This window comes from Melospiza melodia, chromosome 23 (genome assembly GCF_035770615.1).
Source record: "Melospiza melodia melodia isolate bMelMel2 chromosome 23, bMelMel2.pri, whole genome shotgun sequence".
NCBI lineage: Eukaryota > Metazoa > Chordata > Aves > Passeriformes > Passerellidae > Melospiza > Melospiza melodia.
Window position 1 is genome coordinate 2,506,514 of NC_086216.1, and position 27,890 is coordinate 2,534,403.

Sequence of the window (27,890 nt, forward strand, 5' to 3'; positions counted from 1 at the left end):
ACGAGGAGGACACTCTCTTGCCTCCCCTGGACATCCTCTTTCCTTTCCTGGACACTCCCTTTCTCTCCTGGAGCTGTTCTCCATTAAAGCTGTGGGACTTTGGTCCCAGGAATAGAGAGTGCCTCTGGTCTTTTGCTTTTGTCCTTGTGAGAGTCACTGGGCCCAGAGCTCGCCAAACTGATCCCCCACGAGATGAAAACTGACAAATGGTCCCATATACACAGCTCAAAAATTGGCCACATTTTTGATGGACTGGGGTGTTCGCCACATTTTGGAATTCCCTATTCCTACACAGGTCAGGCAATTGTTGAAAGGACGCACCACACTCTAAAACCATTCTACAACAAGAAAACGGGGAGTGGCCCAAGCAACACCCCACATGAGGTTGAGGAAAGCTTTATATGTCTTTATGTTTTTAATAGCTCATTTGCAGGAACTAATCCTCCAATTTTTAGGCACTTTTCAAACAGCACACAGGAAAAATTGAAAGAAAATCCTTCAGTTTTGATCAGAAACCTTGAGTTAGGACAAACTGAAGGACCATTTTCACTAATCACTTGGGGCAAAGGGTATGCTTGTATTTGCACAGGTGCCGGACCTAAGTGGGTCCCCGCGAAGGATGTGAAACTGTCTCATACACAAGAGCACACCGACAATTCCACCAGCAGGGAAATGAGCACGCAAACGTGAGCCGCACGGAGAAGCTACGGTGCATGCCAGACGTTCCCCGTTCAACCTGTGAAAGCAACAATTCTGGAGTTTGATGTTGATTTGGGAAAATGGTTTGTATCATAGAGCTCTTTCAGCAAAAGCGTGGTGTCCATTGTGTTCCAAAGAATTCTAAGATATCCAAATTTGTAAAAATTGAAGGTTAGAGGGACAGTTTAGTGCCCTATAGTTGGCCAGTCCCTGAACAAGCGCTAAAAGATTTGCTTGAGAACTGAAATAGATGGGGAAGCTTTTGCCAAAAAACAGCTGAACAGGAACATGGAGCTTGATCAAATGATATACTGGCACTTGTTGGTATTGCTTGCTTGCTTTTGCATGTATATGTGCCTGTAGATCAACCAAAAATGAATGTTTGCCTTGCTTTAGCCAAGTCAGCAGGCTCAGACACCGTGTGTTTGACCCATTTCAGCCCAGACAAATCATTTGCAACCCGTCTGGTCGGTGTGCCTGTGCCAGCCAAGGAGCAGCCAATACCCAGTCGTGACAAATATTGGTGTGAGGCTGCCAACGAGACCAATCCCATAACCAGCTGACATCACTGGGCCCCTGATCTTCTTAAAGCACCTTCTGAACATCAAGAATTGGGATTCTTGGTTCATTGGTGATGGAATTTTGTGCTGAGTTTCACTACCAGGGAGATCCACAGTTGAATGTTACTCCCCATCATCCTGAGGACAGATACTCCAGTTTGTGGTGCAATTGTACTACCCCAGTGCCCCCTAAGGGTGAAACTGCTGATGAGTAGATGACCTAGATGAGTCCCCACATCAATTAGCAACAGAATATTGGCTCATTTGTGGAGATAGAGCCTGGCAGGACATTCCCTCAAAAATTAAAGGTGGCCCATGTAGCATCAGACAACTCACTGTGATAGCACCTATCGTTCAAAAAGCCAGCAAGAGAAAACACAGAGAAAAAAGATTTGCCCATCATTATAAAGAAAACTGTAATGGCAATTTCAGACCCTAGGGCCCTGCAAAATGAGGTACATTGAATTTATTTCTACATCAACTTGCCTTGGGTGAGGCATTGAAACCATTACACCGATTGGGGTGTTGGCTGAAGAAAGAAGACAGTGCTACTTCCATTGCAATTAGTGACATGAGGACTGATGTTAGTGCTGTCAGACATGCAACCTTACAGAACAGAGCAGCAATTGATTTCCTTAGCAGCCATTCCATGTGTTCAGTGTCACCCCCATGTTCAACACTGTCACTGTCAGCTTTGACAGCTTTTGGACTGTGTTTGAGAAGTCAATTTTTTCTGACTGTTGAAGGGCTTTGGGGCCCAGAGTTCTTGTTAGGAACAAGGGATTAAGTGTGTGAGCCATGGAGTTGTTGGAGCAGGTGTTTTGTTTAAGTGGTGAGAAGGGTTTCTTCCTTTCTGTTTCTCTTTCAAGGGGAATATTAATGTTGCCCCTGAGTCCTCAGGAGGGGAGCCTGTGGACAGAGCTGCAGCAGAGGGAGCTTTGCCTGGCACCGAGAGCTGTGGGAACAATCCCCAGGAGCCCGAGGAGCCTCGTAAGGACAGAGCCCCCACTGGTTTAGAGAGGGGTGAGATGGCTGCTCTGAGCCTGCCTCTGGCAGGGAGGGAGATGAGAAGGGTTGAGTTCCTGTCTGCAGCCTCGGTGCTTCCTGGTGCCTTGAGTTCAAATCCTGCACTGGCACAGCCTGCCTGAGCCCTGCCCTCCCCGCTTCTCCAGAGGCTCTGACACTGAGTCCTCTGAGGGAATCCGCAAAATTAGAGTTTTGGGAAAGCTGCAAAAGGCAGGTCTCAGATACAGCAGAACTGTGATTAGAGCCAAGCAGCAGCCGTGAGATAGGTCAGCAGAAAAATTGTTTAAACTGCAGAAAAGCAAGGACAAATAGAACAATGGTCTGTGTATTAACGCTGGTCTAGAATAAATCTCCAAGCTACAGAAAAGTTTATCTAGCAAGATATTGGGAAGGTTGAAGCTTAATAATGGAGCTCAGTGCATTGTGTTTTAAGGCTTACAAGTAGGTATTGTCTTCAATTAAACAAGCACTGTTTGAACCAAAAGTACCTGTGCTTAAAGTGATTGGATAGAACTGCTGTCAGTATGCTTTTGCTTTGTGTGATTGGTCAATGTCGGCGGAAGGGAACCAGGACATCAGTTTGATCATCACAGGCTCAATTTTATTGATCAGTACGGCGGGTTAAATACAGTTAATAATGAGCTTCATACATATTGCAAAAGTTGAGCTCAGGATTGGTCAGCTTACATATCAGCACCTACGCTTACTTCTACATTCTTATGGTTCTACTTTTGATACTTTCTTCATATTCTCAGGATATATTCAGGACTAATCTCAACTCCCTATCCTCATGTTGCAGCAAGGTCACTGCTGACTCTTCCTTTCAGCTTGCTGACTGCTGACTTTTCTCTTTCAGCTTAACCAGTGGCATTATATCAGTGTGGCCTTTCTCAGCTAACCAATTATTAATAATGCTCTCCACATTTCTCCCGTTTTCTTCTTGTGCAAGGAGATTAGTTTGCCATGTTTTTGCTATTGTACGGCTGACCATGTTTTGGATACAGTTAAAGATACAAGGCAAAATAAGCAAAAACAGTAAAATTACACTCAGCAATTTTATAGCATAGATCACAAGGTTCTTCAGCCACGGTCTGAGTCCTAAGCTTTTAAGCCATTCGTTAATTCCTAAACTGTCTTCTTCTTTAAGTTTGTGAAGTTTCTGTTGTAATTCTTTTATCTTAGTGTGAATGGACACCGAATGATCAGACAGATTCATGCAACACATTCTCTCGAACTCTTCACATCCATGCCCTTGTGCTAAGAGCAAAAAATCTACAGCAGCTCTATTTTGCAAAACAGCATGGTTAACACTTTGCACATCTGCAGTTAACATGTCTAGAATTTGTGATGTCTTGTTCAGCTCATCCTTTGCTCAGCATCCTAATTGTTTTGCTAAATTCATGGCTTTATTGGCAGATCCTCCTGGTAAGATAGTTGAAACCACCACCTGTTTGAATGTGCCCTAAAACCGTGGATCTCTTATCTTGCTGCAGTCTAAGTCATGTATGCTACGTTTTCTCTTGTTTGAATTTTGACTCAGCTGCATTAGCAAGGACACATTAGGATGAAACAGTGACAATTTTCCCAAAAAACAGGGTCCACCCTGTGGTTTAGCTGGTATTCCATTCCATGCCCTGTCTCCACAAATCAAAAATATTCTTGTGGGTAATTTCATTGGTGCTGTGATATTTGTGCCGTTACATTGACTGTAATGCTGTGGAGAGAACTCACTCACATTCAGGGATGAATCTAGGGTAGCCCATGTTTCTTTAGGTTGGTTTAAATTCTGAGCACCCGAAAGTTTGAAGCTAAACCATCTACTAGCTGTAGTGTTAGATATGCTGGCATTTGTACTTCTAAAAAGATCTAATTCTTCAGGAGGAGAATGCAAAGAGGTGTTAAGTGATTGGATTAGTAAGCATTGACGATAGCCATCACTCTGACTTGCAGTATACTCTTGTTGCACCGGCAATGTGATGTTTGACATGTTAGACATACATAAGGTTTGATTGTTTATCAAACTGCAAAATTCTCCAGGAGACTACACCGGAAGTCCCACCAGGCATGTTCGAAATGGGTTAGTGACTCCTCCAAGACTAAGACAAAGTTATGATTGGTTAGTTTGATTAGCAAGTGTTACCCATACATTTTCCCTTGGTTGACTAAAGTGTGTTACTCCTACTGCTTCACTTGCTACAGCATTGAGCAGTATTACAAAAACAAACCTCATTTTTCTTTCTGCTTGCTTTGCTTCTCCTTTTCTTCCTTCTGCTTACGTTGTTTTTCTTTTCTTCGCTGTCTTTTCCCTGGTTTGCTAGATTGTCTATTGTAAGGCTGAGTCAATTCTTGAATATACTGATCTAATTCTAAATCAGCATCTTTGCTCACAAGTATAGCACGAGGTAAGTTTGAAGGCAAATCAGCTTTGCAGCGAGCTGCTATGATGCGTGAGGCTTTAGTAATTTCGAATATTCTAAGGTTTTCTTGTAACTTCCACCTAAGATATGCTATAACCACTTGTTCTGCACTTTCAAAGAGCTGTAATGCTGTCCGTCTTGGCAGGCCAGTACTTTGTTCAAGAGCTCTAACCCAGAAATAATTTCGAATCCACTTTCTAAAACAAGATGTACACTATAAATATCTCAATGACTTCTGTGGATACCAATAAACCTGATTACAATCTGTACAATGCAAACTACCCATGCATAGCATTTATCTTTATCTTTTTTGCAAACATAACAAGGAAGCGAATGTAAGTAAGGACCAGTATAAAATTGTGTATCTTCAACTCAATGCAACCAATTCAATGGTGGTGATCGCAAAGCCTCTTCAGCTTTTTTACTATATGAGGCTAACAGCTCAAGGTCTTTCTTTAACACAAGGTGTATCTTATTTCGTAATCGTAGTTCTTGTTCGGTATCCTCCTCAACAACTATATCCTCCCGAGGGTCCCACAACAGTAAAATTGTTCTAATCATAGAAAATTAATTAGCAATCACTGATACCCCAATTCAAATGAGACCGTTCTCTTTTTTGCCTTCTTTTTCTTATCTGTCTTCAATCTTGCTGCTCTTAATTTCACTGGTCCTGCCACTTTACAACTTAATTTTTGCAACTTATCAATGCAGCAATCTAATACTCTATCAGGATCCCCTTGGAAGGGTCCTACAACTGAATGCTGTGTTAAAGGCACTAATTTCCTACACCTTATAGAAACTATACGTGATTTACTTTGAACCCTAATTCTATTTACAATACATTGTATTTCCTATTGATAATAAGCAAGAACCTTCTGTTCAGGAGACTCATAAAGATTTAAAGCTATATATGCGTTTTGCCCCGTTTGTCTCCACAATTCATCTTGCCAGCTTTTTCCCCATGTATGCTCGTGTTCACAAGTATGACACCACAAATCCCGTAATAATGATTGTTCTATCCAAAAAGTTCTTTTACAACCCCCACAACGTAGAGCTATCCAGGCAGCACAATGTGGATTGTGACAGTCAAGGCAATGTAGTTTCGCTGGATTTGTTAAGCGAAAAGTTGATAATGAGTCAATGAAACGAATCAACTCCTGGGCCGTCCGGTAGTGACGTGTCAGTGCTCTGTCCACCGCTTCCGAGTACCCCTTCAATTGAAACAGTAGTGGTTGTAGGACTAGAAGCAGTTTCTTCCCCAGTCGCTCCCTGTCCTCCTCCGTAAGGCGATCCACCATAGGCTGCATCAAAAACAGGTTTAGTCCACTTAGCAGGCACCCACCAAGGCCCTGTAGGTGAGGAAACACAAAGATACCCCCGACCCCAATATAATACTTTTGCAGGTTTTTCCCATAATCCTGTACTTGGGTTCTTATACTTAACCCAGACCTCTGTTTCCTTAGTATTTTCCTGACCTGACCTCGGATGATGCTTCATTGCGGGAGGGGTATCATCTTCCCCAAAAATGCATAAATGATTAATCACATACAAAACCTTAGCCAAACATGCTTGTGGATCTGTCAAATCTTGATGTTTTTCAATATACTGCTTAAGGGTACCGTTTGCTCTTTCCACTATTGCCTGTCCAGTAGAAGAGTGTGGAATACCTGTCACATGCTTAACAGACCACTGATTCAAAAATTTCCGGACCCTAGCACTTACATAAGCTCGACCATTATCCGTTTTGATACTCTTTGGAACTCCCATAACAGCAAAACAACTTAACAGATGTCTGTATAGCTTTCTCTCCTGCCTGAGCCATAGCCCATATGTAATGACTATATGTATCTATGGTGACGTGCACATGCTTGACTTTACCAAATCTAGCTATGTGTGTAACATCCATTTGCCATATCTCATTTATTTTTAAACCTCGAGGATTAACCCCGATGCCTAGACCTATCCCACCATTATGATAACTACATGTTGGACATGCTCTGACAATGGCCTTGGCTTCTGACAAACTCAGCTCAAAGTGTTTTGCTAAACCTCTTGCATTTTGATGATATCTACTATGTGCTTCTCTGGCCAATGTGTGCTTGTCAATAGGACAAGAATTATCAATGGGTAGGGTAACCAGTTTATCTGCACGTTCATTCCCTTCTCCTAAACCTTCAGACCACTTATGGCTCCTAATATGAATCACAGAATATGCTGCATTTCTTTCTCGTAAAGCCTTCCTCAACTGTATCAGTAACTCATACAATTGTTTATTATTCACTTCCTTAATTGCTGCTTCCTCTATTCGTTTGACTACTCCTGCAACATACATAGAGTCTGTGACCACATTTAAAGGCTCCTGTAAGTTGGACACCGCCCATACTACTGCTAACAATTCCAAAGTTTGTAAGCTATCTGCAGGGTCTGCTGTGAGGAGTTGATGCTTCCATTGTCCTTTTTCTTGCCAGGTAACAGCAGCACGCCTTGATTTCTTTCCTGCATCTGTAAAAACTGTAATAGCTCCTTCTATGGGGTTTTCTTCTCTCAAAGGTCGAGTAATCCAGTTCCATTCTGTCATCCATTGCAAAACTCTAGGCACTAATTTACTAGTCTCTACTTTAGCAGGTGACATCAATAATGCTTCTTGTAAATTCTTTGAATTTATCAAGTACCAGTCCAAGGTTTCTTTTTCCATAGGCAATCTAATAGTAGCAGGTTCTCTACCATCCACTTCAAGAATTCTGAGACGCCCCTTTTTGATTAATGCAGCCAATTGTTCAATTTTTGAAGATACTGTTTTCTTATGCTGTAGTGGTGGTGATAACCATTCCAACACCCGTATTCCCCCGTTTTCTTTTGCAACTGAGAGAGAGCACCAAGCAAGTGGCAAGGGCTATTCCAGATAGTAAGGTCAATGGGGTGGTCGAGTTGTCGACGAGACACATACCCTTGCTGTACACAGTTACTAATTTGCTGCAACGCAAGACGATGCTCCTTTGTCAGGTGTACAGGAGTAGTAGGGTCCACGCCTTTTAAGAAAGGCCGTAGGGCTTCTAATAAATGATTTGGTATTCCCACAATAGGCTTCAGCCACTGTAAGTCTCCCAGCAACTTCTGTGCATCATGTAGAGTTTTAATGTCCAATTGTAATTCCAATTTTTGTGGTATCACTATTTGATCCATCAAAGTCCATCCCAAATATTTCCAGGGCTTTGTAGTCTGAATTTTCTCTGCAGCAATAACAAGTGAATATGCAGCAAGAGTATTTTTAATGGTGTTAATCTGTAAAGAGGAGGATGGCTATTGCTGTGCAAACAATATCGTCCATGTAATGATATATTATAGTTGCTGGCCATTTACGACGTAGTGGCTGTAATGCAGCATCAACATAAAGCTGACATAAAGTGGGGGAGTTGCGCATGCCCTGCGGAAGAGATGTCCATTCAAATCTTTTATCTGGTTCCCCATGATTTATTGCTGGTAAAGTAAAAGCAAATCTCTTCATGTCATCAGGATGCAGGCCAATAGTGAAAAAGCAATCCTTTAGGTCAATAATTAAAAGTGGCCAGTGTTCTGGAATGATAGCTGGATTTGGAAGTCCAGGCTGTAAGGCCCCCATTGGTTCCATTTGTTCATTTACAGCCCTCAAATCATGTATCAAACGATATTTCTCTGATTTCTTTTTGATTACAAAAATAGGTGTATTCCAAGGGCTTGTGGACAGTCGTAGGTGCCCTTTTGTATATTGTTCCTGTACCAATTCATGGGCATGCATAAGACTTTCCCCTTTTAATGGCCATTGCTTAACCATCACCGGTGTATCCGTTTTCCAGGTGAGTGGAATGGGGAAAGTCCAAGCAATGGCAATTACCCCAAAGGGTGCTGATTAGTTAACACCACTCCCAATTGTGTTAAAATGTCCCTTCCAATTAAGCAGGAAACTGTAGGAGGCAGTTGAACAATTGAAAACACAGCAGATATTTGTTGATTCTCAATGCACACAGACAAAGACGGCGACCTGCTTGCCAATGTAAATCCTCCCACTCCTGTGAGCATGTTTGATGAAGGAAATAGAGGCCAATGTTGTGGCCATGCTTCTGGAGAAATGATGCTAGTATCTGCTCCTGTATCCAATAATCCATAAAGGGTTATGCTTTGATGCCCATAGGTAATTTCAACCTTTTGTTTTGGTCTATTTTGTAAATCCACAGTTAAAAGTGTAACACCAGTAGAGCCAAAACCTTTTTCATCCCGTGCTTGCCCAGTAAATGATTGTATTCCTGATGTCATTTGTGACAGTGGTACAAATTGTGCAATGCGTTGTCCTTTTGTAATTTTAATCGGAGGATAAAGGGTGTAAGCCATAATTTGTATTTCCCCTGTAAAGTCCGCATCGATAACACCAGGCAAAACAAATAATCCCAACATAGTTATAGAGGAATGTCCCAGCAATAATGCTCCACATGTTTGTCCATTTAATATAAGAGGACCCTTTACTCCAGTGGGTATCCTCTCAGGCCGGTTCGTCATTAGTGTGACGTCTACTGCTGCTGATAAGTCCAAGCCGAGGCTCCCGGTTGTTGCGGGTTGCAGACAGGAGGTGGCAGCGATGTCACGGCAGCTGCTGGTGTCTCCGATGTCACGGCGGCAACCTGTGTCTGGGCGCGGCCCCCGTGATGCGCGCTCCGCGGATGGTTTCCCGACCAGCGCCTACAAGCCGTAGTGTTGTGGGAGCTGGATCAGCAGTGTTGACACCATACGCCAGTCGCTCCGCATGTTCGGCGTGTATGTCCTTCATTGCCGCATCGGTAACACTTGAGGAATGGCTTCAAACCTCCTTGCGTGAATGCCAGTGAGCCACTTCGGAGAGGAGCAAGAGCAGCTAACACCTGATTTTGAGTGGACTCTGCTTGCTTTTGTAACCCTAATCCTAATTCCTTTAAGGCTTCTGCTATAAATGCCTGTGAAGCTGTTGGCATTAATGCCATTCGCTCTAATGCTTCCTCAATAGTTCAATTTGCCCCTAAAGTAGCTAACACTCTCTGGGTTGCTGGATTGCTATTTTGCAAGGCACACTGCTTCAATAGCGCCCCCTTCATGTAGTCTGCGACACCAGCCCGATCTATAGCAGTAGCTGCTCTATCAATAAAATTTCCAAATGATTCTTCCCTTCCTTGCTTAATACCCATATAAGCCGGTAACCCTCCTGGCTCTTTAACCATGTCTATTGCAGCACGCACTAACCCCATAGACTCTCTAAGTTTATCAGCTCCAAATATCATTTGTGCCTCTGTACGCAAAAATGCCCCTAAGCCCATCAGCTCCTCTACTGTCACTCCATGTAATGGGTCTCCCTGGGCTCGTTGTACAGCAACCGATTCATTCACCAACGTTTGCCAATGGGCGTTAAACAATAACTGCTGATGCTGAGTGAATATCAACCGAACTATTCCTCTTAAATCATTAGGACATAAAACCTGAGTATTAAAAAGATAATCTAACATTTGCCTGACAGGTTCACTTTTTACTCCAAACTGACTAACCGTAGAACGTAGCTGAGTTAACAGCTTCCAATCTAAGGGAGTATATTCTGCTATATTATGCGTAAGGTTCCCCTGTGCATCATACTGTGGTGTGTATGTAACTGGACATGCAAGACTAGAAGCTATTTCCACCGCCTCACCATCCCCCATTTGCATTACTTCTTTCGCCAAAGCAGCCCAAGCTTCCCTCCTCTGTTTAACCATCTGCCCCCATGGATCACGGTGCGCCCCTGGGATGGGATCTGGCTCTTTAAGGGTGCTATGCTGCTGGCGCTTCGGTGCAGACACCGAATTTTTGCGCGGGGGGGGCAGTGAAGCAGAGGCTGGCTCGCGTGGGGGAAGCAGGGGAAGCTGCCCCCCCACTGGAGCTGACAGTGAAACCGGAGGCAACACAAGTGGAGCCAGCTCACGCGGGGGAAGCAACCCCCCCGCCGGAGCCGGCTCGTGCGGGGAAAGCGACCCCCCCGCTGAAGCTGTAACCAGAGCCGGCTCGCTGAGGGGAAGCGGCGGAGGCAAGGCTGGCGGCGGAGGCAAAGCTGGCTTGCTCCCACCCCCACCATCCGACCTGCCTGAAGCTGGTGGCGGAGGCAAAGCTGGCCTGCCCCTACCCCCACCATCCGACTCGCTCTCCCCCTCTGACAGGAAAGGTGCAGACGGTTCCACTGCGCCTATAGGAAAATCCTCCACACCACTTTGCTGGGGACTCTTAGGCATAAATACCTTAGTTACAGAAGGTGCCAGGGGATCATCTTCACGACCATACCCTATATTCCTCTTATGAGCTTCTGTTGCCCTTTCTGCTGCCTTTCTCTCAGAGACCTGCTGAAGTAACGTGTTATACACCACCCGCCATAACTTCCCGAATTTCTTTGCTGACTTATCATCGTCTAGTACTGTATCCCACAATATTTCCCCAAACTTCTTCCACTCTGCTAGCTCATGAACTGTATGAGGATTAGAAAAGATACCCTTAGCATGGCCAGAAGCTAATAACCCTGGTAACTCCTTTTTAAAATCTATCCCTTTTATCCCACGCCGCTCTAAATAGGCGGTAAATAAATCATATGCCGCTTGCCTATCCATACCTATTAATCAGCGTGCGCTGTTGCAGCTCTCCAGGCTCCTGCGACACGTATTGGCTTGATTCACAGTTGTGACCATCAAGGGTGCTTCAAATTCCGGCACGGTCCCGGCTGCAGGGACCGAAACCCAACTTCCTCGACCGTGGCATAATCCCTTTTTCTTTTAATCCGAGAAAAAGGGCAGAGATTTGGTTATGCCCGCATTCTCCAGCATTTGTCGACGGAAGGGAACCAGGACATCAGATTGAACATCACAGGCTCAATTTTATTGATCAGTACAGCGGGTTAAATACAGTTAATAATGAGCTTCATACATATTGCAAAAGTTGAGCTCAGGATTGGTCAGCTTACATATCAGCACCTACGCCTACTTCTACATTCCTATAGTTCTACTTTTGATACTTTCTACATATTCTTAGGATATATTCAGGACTAATCTCAACTCCCTATCCTCATGTTGCAGCAAGGTCACTGCTGACTTTTCCTTTCAGCTTGCTGACTGCTGAATTTTCTCCTTCAGCTTAACCAGCGGCATTATGTCAGTATGGCCTTTCTCAGCTAACCAATTATTAATAATACTCTCCACACTTTTGTCATGGCTGCTGGGCCTGGGCCTGAGGCCACGATGGGACAAGTGACCTTTGAAGGCCTGGGGCCTCATTGCCTCCTCGTCCCTGCTCAGACGCCTGGCAGGGGCCGACATGACAAAACTAAGCTCACAGATGTTGCAAAAGCAGGGGAAAAACTCAAAGAGGAAGACAAAACTTAAGGGGCAAAATATGAGGGACATGGCATGGACACTTCAGAAAACAACCAAAAAAAGAAAAAAATCTTTCCCAAAGTCAAAGCAATCAAAAAGCATGGCATGCCATCAAGGGCAGGGACATGCACCAAAGATTCCTCTATTAGTCCCCATTGAAATCATAAGATTCCTTTTCCCTTCTCGAATGGAAATTTCATTTCCTTTCGGGAAGGGAAAAAGAATCTTGCGAATCCCAAAAGAAAGGCTTTCAAACACTCTGAAAGGCGTTAGGTTCAAATGAAATGCAATTGAAAAAAGCAGAAAATCGGGAATTTTAGTGACTTCAAAAACTAGGCTGTGAGGAAATCCGCTGCATTGCACAGGACCAAAAAATGCAAAAATTAAGCACACAGATGTTGCATAAGCAGGGGAAAAAGTCAAGGAGGAAGACGCAGCTTAGGAGGCAAGATATGAGGGACATGGCATGAATACTTAAAACAAAAGAAAAACAAGAAAAAATCTTTCCCAAAGTCAAAGCCATTAAAAGGCAGGCAGGCCATGCGCCATCAAGTGCAGGCACATGCAGCAAAGCTTTCCAAAATTGATCCCCACTGAAGGCCAAAACAGAAAAGAAGGACCTACAAACACGCTAGAATGGAGACACCATCAAAGGATTTGCAATTGGAGGAGAAAAAAGAAAATTTGGGAAATGTACTGACTCTAAGAAAATGGCCAGGGATTGTATCAGGTGCAGTGCAAAGGACCGAAACATGCCAAAACTAAGCTCACAGATGTTGCAAAAGCAGGGGAAAAAGTCAAGGAGGAAGACACAACTTAGTGGGCAAGATATGAGGGACATGGCACGGACAATTCAGAAAACAACCAAAAAAGAAAAAATCTTTGCCAAAGTCAAAGCCATCAAAATGCAGGCAGGCCATACGCCAGCAAGTGCAGGCCAATGCAGCAAATCTTGCCAAAATTGATCCCCACTGAAGGGCAAAACAGAAAAGAACGACTTAAGAACACGCTGGAATGGAGACACCATCAAAGGAATTGCAATTGGAGGGAAAAAAAAGAAATTTTGGGAAATGTACTGACTCTAAGAAAATGGCCCAGGATTATATCAGGTGCATTGCAAAGGACCAAAACATGCCAAAACTAAGCTCACAGATGTTGCAAAAGCAGGGGAAAAACTCAAAGAGGAAGAGACAAAACTTAGGGGGCAAGATATGAGGGACATGGCACGGACACTTCAGAAAACAACCAAAAAAAAGAAAAAAATCTTTCCCAAAGTCAAAGCCATCAAAATGCAGGCAGGCCATCAAGGGCAGGGACATGCATCAAAGATTCCTCTATTGGTCCCCATTGAAATCGCAAGATTTCTTTTCCCTTCCCGAAGGGAAATTTCATTTCCCTTCGGGAAGGAAAAGGAATCATGCACATCCCAAGAGAAAGGCTTACAAACACTCTGGAAAGGAGTTAGGTTCAAATGAAATGCAATTTAAAAAAGCAGAATATTGGGAATATAAGTGTCCAGAAAAAACAGGCTGTGAGAAAATCACTGCATTGCAAAGGAATTGCAATTGGAGGAGAAAAAAAGAAAATTTCGGAAATTTAGTGACTGTGAGAAAATGGCCCGGGTTTATATCAGGTGCAGGGCAAAGGACCAAAACATGCAAAAACTAAGCTCACAGAGGTTGCAAAAGCAGGGGAAAAGGTCAAGTAGGAAGACAAAACTTGGAGGGGAAGATATGAGGGACATGGCATGAATACATAAAAAGAAAAAGAAACCAAGAAAATATCGTTCCCAAAGTCAAAGCCATCAAAATGCATGAAGGCCATACGGCAGCAAGTGCAGGCACATGCAGCAAAGCTTGCCAAAATTGATCCCCACTGAAGGCCAAAACAGAAAAGAAGGACTTACAAGCATGCTGGAATGGAGACAGCATCAAAGGAATTGCAATTGGAGGAGAAAAAAAGGAAAATTTGGGAAATCTAGTGACTCTAAGAAAATGGCCCGGGATTATATCAGGTGCATTGCAAGGGACCAAAACATGCCAAAACTAAGCTCACAGATGTTGCAAAAGCAGGGGAAAAAGTCAAGGACCAAGACACAACTTTGGGGGCAAGATATGAGGGACATGGCATGGACACTTCAGAAAACAACCAAAAAAAAGAATAAATCTTTCCCAAAACCAAAGCCATCAAATGGAATGGCATGCCATCAAGGGCAGGGACATGCACCAAAGATTTCCTCTATTGGTCCCCATTGAAATCGCAAGATTCCTTTTCGATTTTGCCAGTAGGAAACCACAGTTTTCTTCAAGAAGAAGTTTGGAACTCACTGAGCCACAGATGACAGCCTTCTAGAAATCTGCAGAACAGGTTTAGAAAGACTGAATATTTTGGCTAAAGACCCCTGAAATATTTCTAGAAAGTCTCAAGTTAATGAAAAATGGATGTTGGGATCCTTCAGTGATGAACATTAGCCAATACTTTGGCTTTGTGTTGTGCACCTAATGCCAAACAAAAGTGTTGGACTGGCTGATCTGAGCTCTTTTGATCTCGATAAAGAATCCTTCAAGCAACAGGAAAAAGGTGGCAATGCTCCTTTTTGCTGGCCAACCTCAGGTTTCCCAGTACAGCCATTTGCCCAGGCAGCCCAGAGCAGTGGTCACAGTGCCAAGGCGGACAGAGCTCAAGAAGAGTTTGGACAATGCTCTCAAGCACATGGAGTGACTCTTGGGGTCACTGCACATGGCCAGGAGATGGACTCAATGACCCTGATGGGCCCTTCCAACTCAGCATATTCCATGATTCTATGACCCTTAGTCACACCGTGAGGAAACTTCATATTCCCTTTAGTTTCCACTCTTGTGTGGTTGCACCTTTACAGCCAGACACAAAACGGTTTTCCTGTTTTGGGAGGTGAAATGAGACCATTACTTGTGTCCTTGTGACAGTCCTGAGCAAGCTTCCCTGCCACGTGTGGCAGCCTCTCAGCCCTGGGGGTGCCTGCGAGCTGGGTGACTCCAATTCTCTCCACCAGGGACAGGAGGAGTTGGGCCGCACACTCGCGCCCCGGGGCGGGGCGGCTGCTGGGGAGGAGAGAGCAAACCCTGGGCACAGGGACAAGGAGCAGCGGCAGCGCCGGCCTTGGCCAGAGCCGCTCCCTGCCCTTGCTGGGGGAAGGAGCCTGGGCTCTCCCTGCACCTTCAGACACCTTCACAAGGCTCTGTCCTCAGCTAAACACAAAGGCAGCATTGCACACTAGGCCTGCCGGCACGGGAGAAGGAGGAATTCAGTCTCCCTGCACTGTCTGATACTCAGTTTCTCTCACAGTATTTACTCGGAGAAAGATTAAAGAAATAGATGACATATGAATAATTTAGAAATTAAGGACAATTGATGCTGACCCATCAGAGGGCACCCAGTACACAGAGCTACAGCAGGACTGAGGCTCTTTCCACCCATTTATCCCCAAACTTGCAGACCTTTGGAAAACAACAAATGCAGGGAAAACACGTGGTGGGCTGTGAAGTTGCAGAATATCCAGCAATGCAGCCTGTTTCTTCTCTGGGGCTTGGCAATGGATCCATCTGAATGTTTGACCCTATTGCAAAGCTGAGGAAAGGGTGGCAGGCAGTTTAGCCAGGCTGTCCTGTTCTAGAGAGTGTCTCTTGGGAACTATCAGGCCCAGCACCAACATTTAAGGCAGCATTTGCTTCAACTGTGCCATGGCTGTCAGCCTCTGGAGGTGCCTGTAAAGTGATTCATCTTCTCAAGGCTAACATGAAACATCAGTTTGCATAGAAAGCAGAGCTCTAAGCATGGACAGTCATACAAGACTCCTTTGGCAGGAGCTGCACCTGCTGTGCAGGCTGTGCCACACCCAGCAGATTGTCCCCCATGTGCTCCACGCCCCAGCAAGGACCCTCCTCATTTCCCAAGTTAGTGGCATCATGAGGAGACATGGTTTTCCCAGGGCCTCTGTGGTTAGCACTGTGAAATACCAAACACTGCTCACAGCTGCAATTGCAATTGCCCCTCTGCCCACAAAAGCACAAGGCTCTATCCTTGGCCTTTGCAGGCACTTTCCCTTCCCCATCAGTCACCACATCTAGGAAAATCTGACAGACTGGGAGAACTGCAGGAAGCAGCAGGAAGCTGAGTCAGAGGAGCTTTCGTTTGGATATCAGGAAAAAGGGTTTTTCACCCAGAGGGTGGTTGGGCACTTGAACAGGCTCCCCAGGGCAGTGGTCACTGCACCAAGCCTGACAGGGCTGAAGGAGCATTTGGACAGCAATCTCAGGCACTTGGTGTGACCCTTGGGCTGTTCTGGGCAAGGCCAGGAGCTGCACTCCATGGTCCTGATGGGCCCCTTCCAGCTCCCCATATTCTACACTTCTGTGATTCTGAGAACTGATGGGCTGCAGGAGGGCAGAAATAGGTGACGAGAGGACAGAAGTGAGGTTGGTTGGAGAATCAAGTCACTGAGTTCCCAGAAGATGCAGGATACAGGACCCTTCCCTCCAACCATTCCCATTCTCTGTCTCATCCCTTCTCCCTCCCACACGCACAAAGGTGAAGAATATCACAAAAAGAAGAAGAACCTACTTGACTCCCATGTCCATGAGAGCAGTCATTGCTCGTGCAGGAGTCACATTCTCCACCAGGATCCCCAGGGTCTGACTGGTTGCTTTCTGAACAAATTCTGGGGAGCTGGACACCATCTGGAGAAGGACCCGAGCACCCTCATCCACCTCAGAGTCCATGTCCTTCTTCAAGGTCCCAGAGAGCTCTCCCAGAGTGACAATGGCAGAGCAGGACACCTTGGAACGGAGGTTGGTCACCTGGGGAAGCCAGGAGGGGAAACATAAGAATCACCTTGGAAAGAAAATCAGTTGCCTTCAGGAGAAGTCCCAGGAAATGACAACACATCCCACTGTGTCCAGGGGAACATACAAGTACAGGAAGAGCTGGAGAGCACAAGCACAGAAAGGCACTTACTCTGGCACCAATTTCTGGCCTCAGACCTGCTCACTGTGGGCCTAAAATAAAAATTTCATTCAGTGTTCTACTTAACCCTTCTAAATGTCCACAGCTTTGATTTTAGGCCCTTTTACTAGAAAATTAAAGCAAGGGCTGCTTTCAAATCATAAATGCACAGGTGATAAAGATAAAAGAGTCAGGTGCTCCTGTTCAAAAAACTAACAGCTGAAGTTGAAGCACTCAGCCAGGAAACAGAAAACACAGGCTCAGGTCTACAGAATAATTTGCAGTGTTGAATTACAGCTTGGGCAGAGACTGGGACTCTGGCAAATAACATCATCAGCGTCTCAGTTTCTGCATTTGCACATTGTTTTATAAAGGCACCACACTCAAAGATGAGTGTCAGATACCTGACCTGCCAGTAAATACAGCTGCATGCGCCCACAGATTCTCCAGACATCTGACAGACATTAGAAATATCAGGTCTAAAACCAGAAATGAAGGCAGACCCTGAGCACACATGGAGATGAACAAGCACATACCTACTCTTCACACCGTGTATGAGGTATGGGGCACAATTCAGAACAATGTTCTCACCTCGCTGGTAACTGCCAAGCAAACCTGACGGAGGCTTCAAAGCAGGACCTCTGAATGGGACCCAGCCAGGTGTTGGATGGTGAAGAGTCCCTTCTTGTTCAGCTCCCTGAAAGGCAGAAGATTGATTTTTCTCTCCAGCAAGGCAGCACCCTCTGAAATGACCAGGCTGGCAGCTCAGTGAACAATGGGAGGTGCTTTTCAAGGAGTGCTTAATGAAATCGTGGAACGCGTTGCCCCAGGATGCTGTGGCTGTCAAAAGCACACACAAACCCAAGAGGCAAAGAGAGGGGTTTCAGAGTGGCCTTTTGAGAAGACAGCGTTTCTGAAATCTCTGGCACATGAGCCCCTCTGTCACTGCTTCCTAGGAGCTGTGAGACCGGGCCATGCTGCTGTTTGTTGTCACCTCCCTCTACCTGTCCCTGAGACACAGTGCCACCGGGCTGTTACTGGGGCAATTTCCTTCTTTGCCAGCCCCAGCAGGCATTCAGCAGGGAGAGTCTGCACTGGCTCTCTGGAGCTGAGTTTCCACTCTAGGATCTCGGGCTCCCTGTCACCCCCTCCACTCCCCCTCACACATTCCCCAAAAAAGCATCAGGATGTCTGCTGGGACCACCTCAGCCTGCAGGAAGGCCAAGTGGCTCCTGGCCTCTCCTGACCCACAGCACAGCTTTTTTCATCCCAGCATGGAAATATAAAAACTGTATTATCACATCACACAAAGGGCCAGGAGCTTTTTATTTTGGCTGCAAGTGTCCACAGGGCATTAGGGAAGAGGAGAAAAAGAGTGTTTTGCAGCAAGCAACCCGGCTACTCAGGCAGGGTGGTAGGAAAAGTGTCTGGGAGCTGCTTTTTAGGACTTTGGTTGTTCTGCTGAAGCTTCTGACAGAGCTGATGGGCAGATCCCAGAGCTGTGGAGAGTTCCTAGGAAATTGGTCCTTGAATATATCTACAAATGCTCTCCCAGCCATGAACTGCCATCTGTGTCCTGTCCATATGTTACTGCCTTGACTGTTGAGTGTCTGAGGCGCCTCTTGAGGCTGCTATGGACCTCCTTCACCAAGGAATGCATTGTGATACAACATCCCTTTCTGCTTCTATTTGGGCACTGACAGAGCCTGGGCCACTCTGGCTGGAGCTTGGGCTCTGGCCATGCAAGATTGCCAATGAGAGCAGCTCATGGTCCTCAGCTCTTCCCTGCTGCTGGGACAGACAGACATGGCCATGGGGACAGAACGGAGCTGCCCCATCTGCCGGGTCACTAAGAAGGATGTGAATTCTTCTCTGCCCTGTCACCACCAGTTCTGCCTGGGCTGCATCCTGCAGTGGGCAAAGAGAAATCCAGCGTGCCCACTCTGCATTAGAATGATAGAAGCTGTCAGGTTTTCTGAGTAGGATGAACAGGACTACATACAATTTGCCATCAGCTCCCCCAAACAATTGCTAGAGCCTAGCAGGGAGAGAGCCTGGCCACCTTGCTGAAAGCAGCCCCCCAGACCCTGTGATGGCTGCTCCATCTTCCCCACAGGGAACACTGTCGCCAGCTGAGCAGGGGCTGCAGGACCAGAGCCTATGGATGGCCTCCTGCCCAAGGTGTGGGCCGAAATTTTCAAATAACAATGTCATCTACTGGACCAAAGGTGGCCCTGGCTGCACCAGAAGCTGGAGGGAATATGCCAGCACCAGAGATGGCTGGTTAAGGAATTCATAGAGCAGCATCCTGCACGCCCTCTGTGCCTATGGTCAAGTTGCCAAAATCTTGGTGCCAGTACTGCAGCTTCTCCTCTGTAGCAGTCTGAGTTGCTGCTAGCACAGTCCATTGTAAAGAAGCAAAAAGGACCTTTGCATGATCTCCACAGATGTTTTATTCAGCTGTGCAGGGAGATGTTCAGGTCCCAGCACCCACACACAGAGGGTCTCACTTTGTCTCCTCAGGGGCCTGGGGGTTGACCCTGATCTCGGGCCAGTACAAAGATAAGGGGGCCGATCAGGGAATAGGGAAGGTGTGGTTCAGGAACACAGGAACAGACACAGGAACAGGGGAAGGAGCCTATGGGGTCTAACAGCTTTTTGAGGGAAGCTTCTTGTGTCTCCATGGACCAGGGAATCCCCCCCAGGGTCTCCACAATTCCCCATGTTTTATATTTTAAGGAAAGCTTCTCTGAAGGATCAAATGAATCAATACAAAATGACAAAAAAAATCAAAAGCACTCATAAGACAATTGTTCAAAATGCAAACAATTCTGAGTTCCCAATGTGCCAACAGATTTCTTGGAGTGTCTTAGATCTGGCAGGAGGGATGCAGGGTTTTCTGAGCACAGTTTATCAGGAAACTGAGTCACACATACTGAACCTCTGGTCCATGGCTCCTCAGTGCCATCGTGCAGCAAGGAGGCCCAGAGGCTGCTGTGCTCTGGGCCTGTCAGGGATGAGCACAGCGGCTCTGTGGCCAGTGCCAGCTCCAGCTCACGCAGCTCACAAGAGGAGACTCCTTCCAGAAGCTCTGCTGGCTCCAGCGTGGCAGACCAGCAGAGCCCACTGGAAGCCCCCCTCCATTGCAGCCCCCCCAGCTGCGCCCATCATCGCTGCAGAGCAGGAGCTGCCCCAGAGGAGCCGCGGCAGGAGCTCGTGGCAGTGGCAGGTCCCTGTGCCCCGGGAAGAGCCACAGAACCTCTGCTCCTGGCTGGGACAGGGGCTGCTCACCCTGGTGTCCCACCGAGAGGAGGGATCCTGGGCCCCAAACTCTGCCCAGCCCTGCCAAAGGCCACCCCGCCAGCAGTGCCAGCAAGGTTCCTGCAGCCATTCAGCCAAATCAGAGGAAACAAATGTCTCTTCAGCTGACACAGTCTCTGCACACAGCTTTCTCCCCCTTCTCCTGGTGCCTTTCCCTGACTCCAGCAAGAGCTGCAGGAAATGCTGTGTGAGCCATGATGATGGAAGAGCTACTGATAAAAACACTGGGGTGATGCTTTCAGAGGAGTCATGAATGGAAGACTGACCAACCTTCCAGCCAATGGTATGCCAAAAGTTTCCATTCTTGAAATAATTGACTGCAATAAATTAGTAAAAAGAAAGATACGGAACAAATCTCCCACAGCTACTGGCTTTCCTCAGGCTCCATGGTCTATGTATTGCTAGACTTACTTCATTTAGGCACAATATGAACTGCCCTGACTTGTTGGAGACTGACCACAAGGTCTCATCTGGGGTGGGCAGTCACTAAAATTAGCTCAGCAGAGGCATCTTCAGCTTTCCCAGTGTAGCAGAAATACATATTCTCTGCTTCATGACTGTGTGGCAGCAGCTGCTGGTGTGGATTTGTCAGCGTTGCTTCATGGATTACTCCTGAGAAGGAATTGTGTGCACAGGTACAGTGTGATGGCTTCAATCTCCTCTAATTACTCCAATTGGATGATGGCCAGAACTTTCAGGCAAAAAGCATCATGACAGAATAATTTACAATATTCTCCAAACTACTCCTGTGGTTTTGATTTTCTTACTGATCGGGTTCAGTGTCTGGCCTCAAGAAATCAGTCCAGAAAGAACAGGCAAACCTCAGCTTGCAAGTTAGGGTGCAAGTCTTTAATCTGCCGTTTTTGCAGCCGGTACAAACAACTTCTCAACATATTTGTGAAAAAATTTCTTTGTTCTTGCTGTACCTATCCAGAACCTGACTCTCTCCTCGTTTTATTTTGATTTGAAATCCAAGCATGATATTTTTCTGGACAGGGAAGTAAGAACCAGCTGCAAATACAGACTACAAGTGTGAATCTATACTGCAGGAACTGAGCTATAGCTTGGAATTAAAGGCAAGAAGGGATGCCATGGTAAATGTGAATGTTTAGTGCTGGCATAGGAGCCTTCTGCAATGCTCCACCAACCCATGGTTCACATTGCTACAAACTCTCTTTCTGGTGTTACAAAGAGTGTTGAAGAGCTGGCTGTAAGTAAAAAAAATGCCAGAATGTTAATTTTTGTTAATATGGTGTTAATTAGATATGACTATCTAATAATTCAGAGCTCATAGAAGTGAGTATTCAGATTTCCACTTAGTATGTGCTGGCAGTTTTAATTTGAAATCAACAGGTTTATCCAAATCAAGTTATCCATAGGAATTAATTTGCTCTATGATCTAACTAAAAATGCCTCATTGTCTGATAAGTTTATTAGAAATTTGCAAAGTCAACAGTCCACAGATTTTCATTTCTTGTTTAGTGGCTATTCTACAGGAAAGCTTTCACAGACTAATCAGTTTGCATGTAATTAAAATGCCAGTACATTTCATCTAGCCATTTTGGTATTAGAACAAAACCATATGACTGCACAGCCTTTTAAAAAATATTTCAAAATGAATTTTCAAATCAACAGTCTGAGTAGGACTCAGAATAAAAACTCTACCAAACTTCAACTCCATTGGAAGTTTCCCTTGTCACCCTGTGAATGAACTCTACATTCAGAAGATTAAAAATCCCAATGATGGTGGTTTTGGTATGCTTAGGAATTGGGGAAGGGTCTTCTTCCTTCTCAGCTCCATGCTGCAGTGCCTTTGGGATGTGGCCTGCTGGCCGTTGTTTGTGCAGCCCTGCTGTTTCTCCATGGGGCAGAAAGTGCAATTGCATTTCCAGCCCAGAGCCCGTGAGGAGTGGGGCGTGCAGGGCTGTGCCAGACCCAGGCCAGCAGCTGTGCCCCAGAGGGTTTTGGTTCCTGCCCAGGGCAGCTGGTGCCTCTCTGCCGTGAGTGCCTCCCCTTCCAGGTGCCCATGGACAGCAGGTGCAGGGTTCTGCACGGGGCATGGAACAGGGTGGGGATGTCTGCTGGCAACAGAGTGCAGCGGAGAGCAAACAGTCCAGGATGGTCCTGCAGTGTGTGACAGAGAACTCCTGACACAGCTGGTGACGGAGCCAGTGAGGGAAGGCCCTGCTGGGCCTGCTGTTTGTGAGGAGAGAAGGGCTGCTGGGTGACAGGAGGGCTTGGGCTCAGGGATCACAAAATGCTTGTGTTTGATTCCCAGAGAAGGAACGAGAGATGTTGGGGATGTGTTGACATGCAACAAATTGTGAATTTGTTAAGCTTTAACAGGCAGTGCTTAGTCGTACCTTCCCTCACAGCAGTGGTTAATGTGTGCAAGTGGATGTCTTAGCCTTGAGAATAAAGACAGTGGGCCTACTGAGGAGGTAGCTGCAATGCATTCAAGGAGAAGAAGGCTCTTAACCATGGAAGGAGAATTTGAGGAATGGGATGTTCACCACATGACCACCAGAGACCCGCAAGAGACCCCTACTCTAAATGTCAGTAATTTTGGGGAAATGATTTAAACATGTCAAATACTTTGGGAGAATGTTTAGCCTGTGAGTTTGAGCAAAGTAATGCATAAAAGTAATGAAAGTAATGTCTTAGTTCCATGGATACTTAACACGTGGGTGTGCAGGTTTCAGGGGAGTGATTCTCAGGCACCCAGCACTGAAATAAAGTAATGCCTCTTTTCTTACACTGAGCTGGCAGGGTGGATCGGGCCCTGCTTGGTAACTTTCATTTTGGTCATTCCTATTGAAGCATAAAGAATGGTTGAAATGAAATCTTTTCCAGCTGTTTCCCTTTGGTTTACCTGTTTGAGGGTTAAAATTCTGTGCTGCAGGTGTGCTGGGTGTGTGCAGAGCAGTGCAGCCCCAGACACCCCTTGGCTTGTGTTGCAGAATGAGGCCTTTGTCGGGCATGAGCCATTTGTCGGGTGCTGGGAAAACTCAGGGCTCAATATGAGTCAACAGCAAGTTCCGTTTATTGAAGAGATCATCAGACACTTATACAGCAAGTAATAAGCTTATGAATATTCTGTTAGTCAAGCAATCTATTGGTTAAACTATACCGTCAACTTTTCCTCATTCCTTTGGGCCTACATTCTCTATTTCCCACGTCTCTCTGTCTACTTGTTATCATACCCAGCTAGGCCCAAGGACACGCTATCTTGCAGGTGCAAAAACTCAAACTAGCTGTGTTCGGTACTTTCCCAGGTCCGGCTCGGCTAACAAGCGAATGTCCATGTGACCTCTGTCATGCAGCCATTTCTCCACAGGCTTGCCCACAGGTTGTCATGCCTTGTTGCCAGGTGTGCCCAGCTGTGGCACGAGAAGGAGCCCGCAGCGCAGTGGGCACCGTGCCCTGCCCAGCCGGGGCTCTCTGGCACAGAGCAGCAGCAGCGCCAGCACCGTTCAACCCGCTCCTGCCTTGGCTTTCCCTGGCACACAGAAGCCTCTGGAAATCAGCAGCGCCAGTGGCGTTCCCAGCTGGGAGCAGCTGCTGCTGGCGGGCAGATGCTGCCAGTTCGACTGCTGCCAAAGGGGAAGAGAGGCAGAGATGTACACGCACCGGAGCCCTGGGCATGTCCAATAAAGGTGCAAATGTGTGGGGAGATTTGTAAGGAAACATTTCAGCTGTGATGCCAACAGTGGCTTCTCTCCTGGTTCTGTGTGTTCTGGATGAGGAATGCAATGGTTGGGTCTGACAATTAAGAAGCAGATGTTATGTGGATGTTCAAATGAGTAGTGATTATATTGTAATATATCCTCCCATAGTCCTCTTTCCCGTCCCCCTTGTAACAGCCTGGGCAGTCAGGGCATTTGGGGAGGGCTGGCTTGTGACCAGCAGGCAGGGTGTAACAACGCCTGACCTCCAGTCAGGATGCAGGAAAGTAATCTCCACCAATGGACAGCAGAGAAAGAGTTGACTAACAAAACTTTTGGAGGGGCTGAGGGTATAAAAGGCAGAGCATCCTTTTTGCAGATGAGCACATGGCTGCTAATCACAAAGACTTCCAATGCTGCAATTTTTCCTTATTCAGTCCTTTGTTAAGGTTTACTAACCGTTTCCAATTGTAAAAGTGAGAGTCATTTCTCACATGTGCAATGCTGTGGGCCATTTTCTTGGCCTGGTTTCATTTGCTTGTGTCCCATCTGAGTGCTCAGTTGGGGTACAGGCTGTAGGTGCTTGGGGCACCCTTGGAGTTCCTCTTGGATCCCCTGAACAACAGGGTTTGGCCCATGAAGGCAATTTGTGCTGCTTTGTGACAGAGAAGAACTTCCCAGGCTCTTTTGTGTTTTCTGTAGGGAAGGTTGATTATTGCTTTGCATAAAGACCAACACAGAGCTGTCCCTTTGTGATGTCAGGGCGTGGTTGCCACGTCGTCATAGTGGCATCAGAAGGTTGCCTTGGTGCACGGAAGGCCTGAGTGTCAGAGCAGCCCTAGGCCTGGCTCACATCAGGAGAACTTTCCTGGCTGGCGCCTTTGTCAGTGGGTAGCTGCCCATTGACAAGAGCCTTGTTTTTCCTAGTTTAGGAAAAACTCATACAACACTGTTATAATGTTTCATCATCTGGCTAAAGCAGCATTTGCTGCCTATGGCATTTCTTTTTCTGTGTATTACATTACACATTTTGCACGTAAGTAGAGGCTTCCCTTCTGCTTAGGTTAGGGTGTATCCTAACCTGGCTTTTGTATGTCTTCCTGCTCTTTCTTGGGGGCTGAGTTTCTGATTTTGAAACAGAAAGAGCATTAGGATGCCAGTGGTTTGCTAAAGCTCCTGTCAAGAGGTCCAGCTAAAAGGGGGTGTCTGTAGCAACAGGGGCAGCATTTGCAGGGGAACCTGCAGGGCTTCCGTTCCCTGCACGGGAGAGTCTGTGGCAGCAGAGTCTGTCATTTCCTCAGGTTGTTGGGACAAGCAGGACACCTTTGAAAATGTAGACTGGCAGAGCTTCTTGGAAGGCCTTCTAAAAACTCTTCAGTTGTTCCCAGGATTCAGAGAAAGCTTATTTTCTTTTTAAATTTTGTCATGAAAGGATTTGACTGTCTAACTTAATAACCTTTTACTGTGTGCTAAAATAGTTATTACGTTTGAAAGAAAATGCTCCCAGTGATGCGACTTTTCTTTATTCAGTCCTTTGTTAAGGTTTACTAAACCTTTAAAATTTTAAAAGTGAGAGTCATTTCTCACACGTGCAAAGCTGTAGGCCATTGTCTTGGTCTGGTTTCCTTTGCTTGTGTCCCATCTGAGTGCTCAGTTGGGGTACAGGCTGTAGGTGCTTGGGGCACTCCTGGAGTTCCTCTTGGATCCCCTGAACAACAGGGTTTGGCCCATGAGGGGAATTTTTGCTGCTTTGTGACAGATGAGAATTTTCCAGGCTCTTTTGTGTTTTCTGTAGGGAAGGTTGATTATTGCTTTGCATAAACTCACAGACCAACACAGAGCTGTCCCTTTGTGATTTCAGGGCATGGTTGCCACGTCGTCATAGTGGCATCAGAAGGTTGCCTTGGTGCATGGAAGGCCTGAGTGTCAGAGCAGCCCTAGGCCTTGCTCAGATCAGGAGAACCTTCCTGGTCAAAGCATCTGTCAGTAGGCAGCTGCCCACTGACACGAGGCTTGTTTTGTTAGCGTTTAGAAAAATTTCAGAAATGCCAATAGTTAACCATCTGGCCACTGCAGCTTTTGCTGCATATGGCATTACTTATTCCATTTATTATTTCACGAATTTTGCACGTAAGTAGAGGCTTCCCTTCTGCTTAGGTTAGGCTGTATCCTAACCTGGCTTTTGTATGTCTTCCTGCTCTTTCTTGGGGGCTGAGTTTCCAATTTTGAAACAGAAAGAGCATTAGGATGCCAGTGCTTTGGTAAAGCTCCTGTCAAGAGGTTCAGCTAAAACGGGGTGTCTGTAGCCACAGGGGCAGCATTTGCAGGGGAACCTGCAGGGCTTCCGTTCCCTGCACGGGAGAGTCTGTGGCAGCAGTGTCATTTCCTCAGGTTGATGGGACAAGCAGGACACCTTTGAAAATGTAGAGTGGCAGACCTTCTTTAAGGCTTTCCAAAAACTCTGCAGTTGTTCCCAGAATTCAGAGAAAGCTTCTTTCTTTTTAAATTGTGTCATGAAAGGATTTGACTAACTTGACCTTTTCTAAATGCTAAAATAGTTGTTCCCTTTGAAAGGAAGTGCTGCTGTGCTTTTCCACAATAGAACTGCGCCACCTCTGGGGGATTTTGGGGAAGCTTTTCTGGGCAACGGTTTCCTGCAAGTTAATCAGAATTGGTGCAATGACATTGAGTGAAAAAAAAAAAGAGTACCTGAAGGAGAAGATTTCAGAAGCTGTCTTATGTGTTTGGTAGAACAGGAGCATTGAGTGTTAAAAGCACTTTGCATTTGCTTGATCATATTTGTATTCATTTCCTGGCTAAACTGGCTGCAGTGTAGGCACAACCAAGAATATTGTCCTGATCTCTTGCTGGCTGTGTGAATGAGATGTGTCTCCTGGAGGGATGTTGTGAAATGGGAAATCATCTCTGTTTGGGTTGACTTGTTCTGTGGGATTCAGCAGCCCAGGCAGTTTTCTGACAGAATCTGGTACATTTTCCCTTCCCACTACAGGACACCTGAAGCGTGTATTCAGCAGCGCTGAAGATCCTGAGGTGAGTGAGAAAGGAACATTTCATGTTCCTGGTGTTTAAGACTTGTAGAGCAAGCTGAGAGCTTGGCCAGTAGCAGTAGACTGTAGAGGGCCAACTAGGAAGGCCGAAAGAAAAACCATATTCATGCCTGTAACAAAAATAATAAGAAAAGCAGCAATAGTTTTTTTTAAATTTCCTTCACAAAGTTTGAAGAACTAAAAACCTAGTTTTGAAAAGAGAACGATGCTTGCAGAGAGCAGACAGGGAAGATTTAATTAAGAGCAATTTCCTGTACAGTTGAATAAGATCATTTTAATTTAAAGAGAGGGACTTAGAATCCTTTTCCTGTCAAACTTGATGATATCTCCTTGGAACATGAGGTGGTAGAACAGGAAGGCCATCTTGCAATGGTGCCTGCAGTATCTGAAGTGCAATGGGCACCTTTGTGGCTGGGGAGCTGCGTGGGCCCAAAGGACGCAGGGCTGGCGGCCGTGAGCAGCTGAAGAGGAGGCAGCGTGGGGCCAGGGGGCCCAGAAGGCCAAGGGCACGGTGGCTGTGCCAGCAGCAGTGGGGCAGCAGGAGCAGGGCAGGGAGCGTGGCCTGTGCTGGGCAGCGCTGCGGCCACAGCTGGAGTGCTGTGTGCAGCTGTGGGCCCTGGGAAGCAGAAAGTCATGGAGGGGCTGCAGCGTGGGCACAGAGGGACAGGGGAGCTGGGCAAGGGGTGCAGCACAAGGCCAGGGAGGAGGTGCTGAGGGAGCTTTAGCCTGGACAATGGGGGCTCATGAGGGACCTTCAGGCAGACTGCCA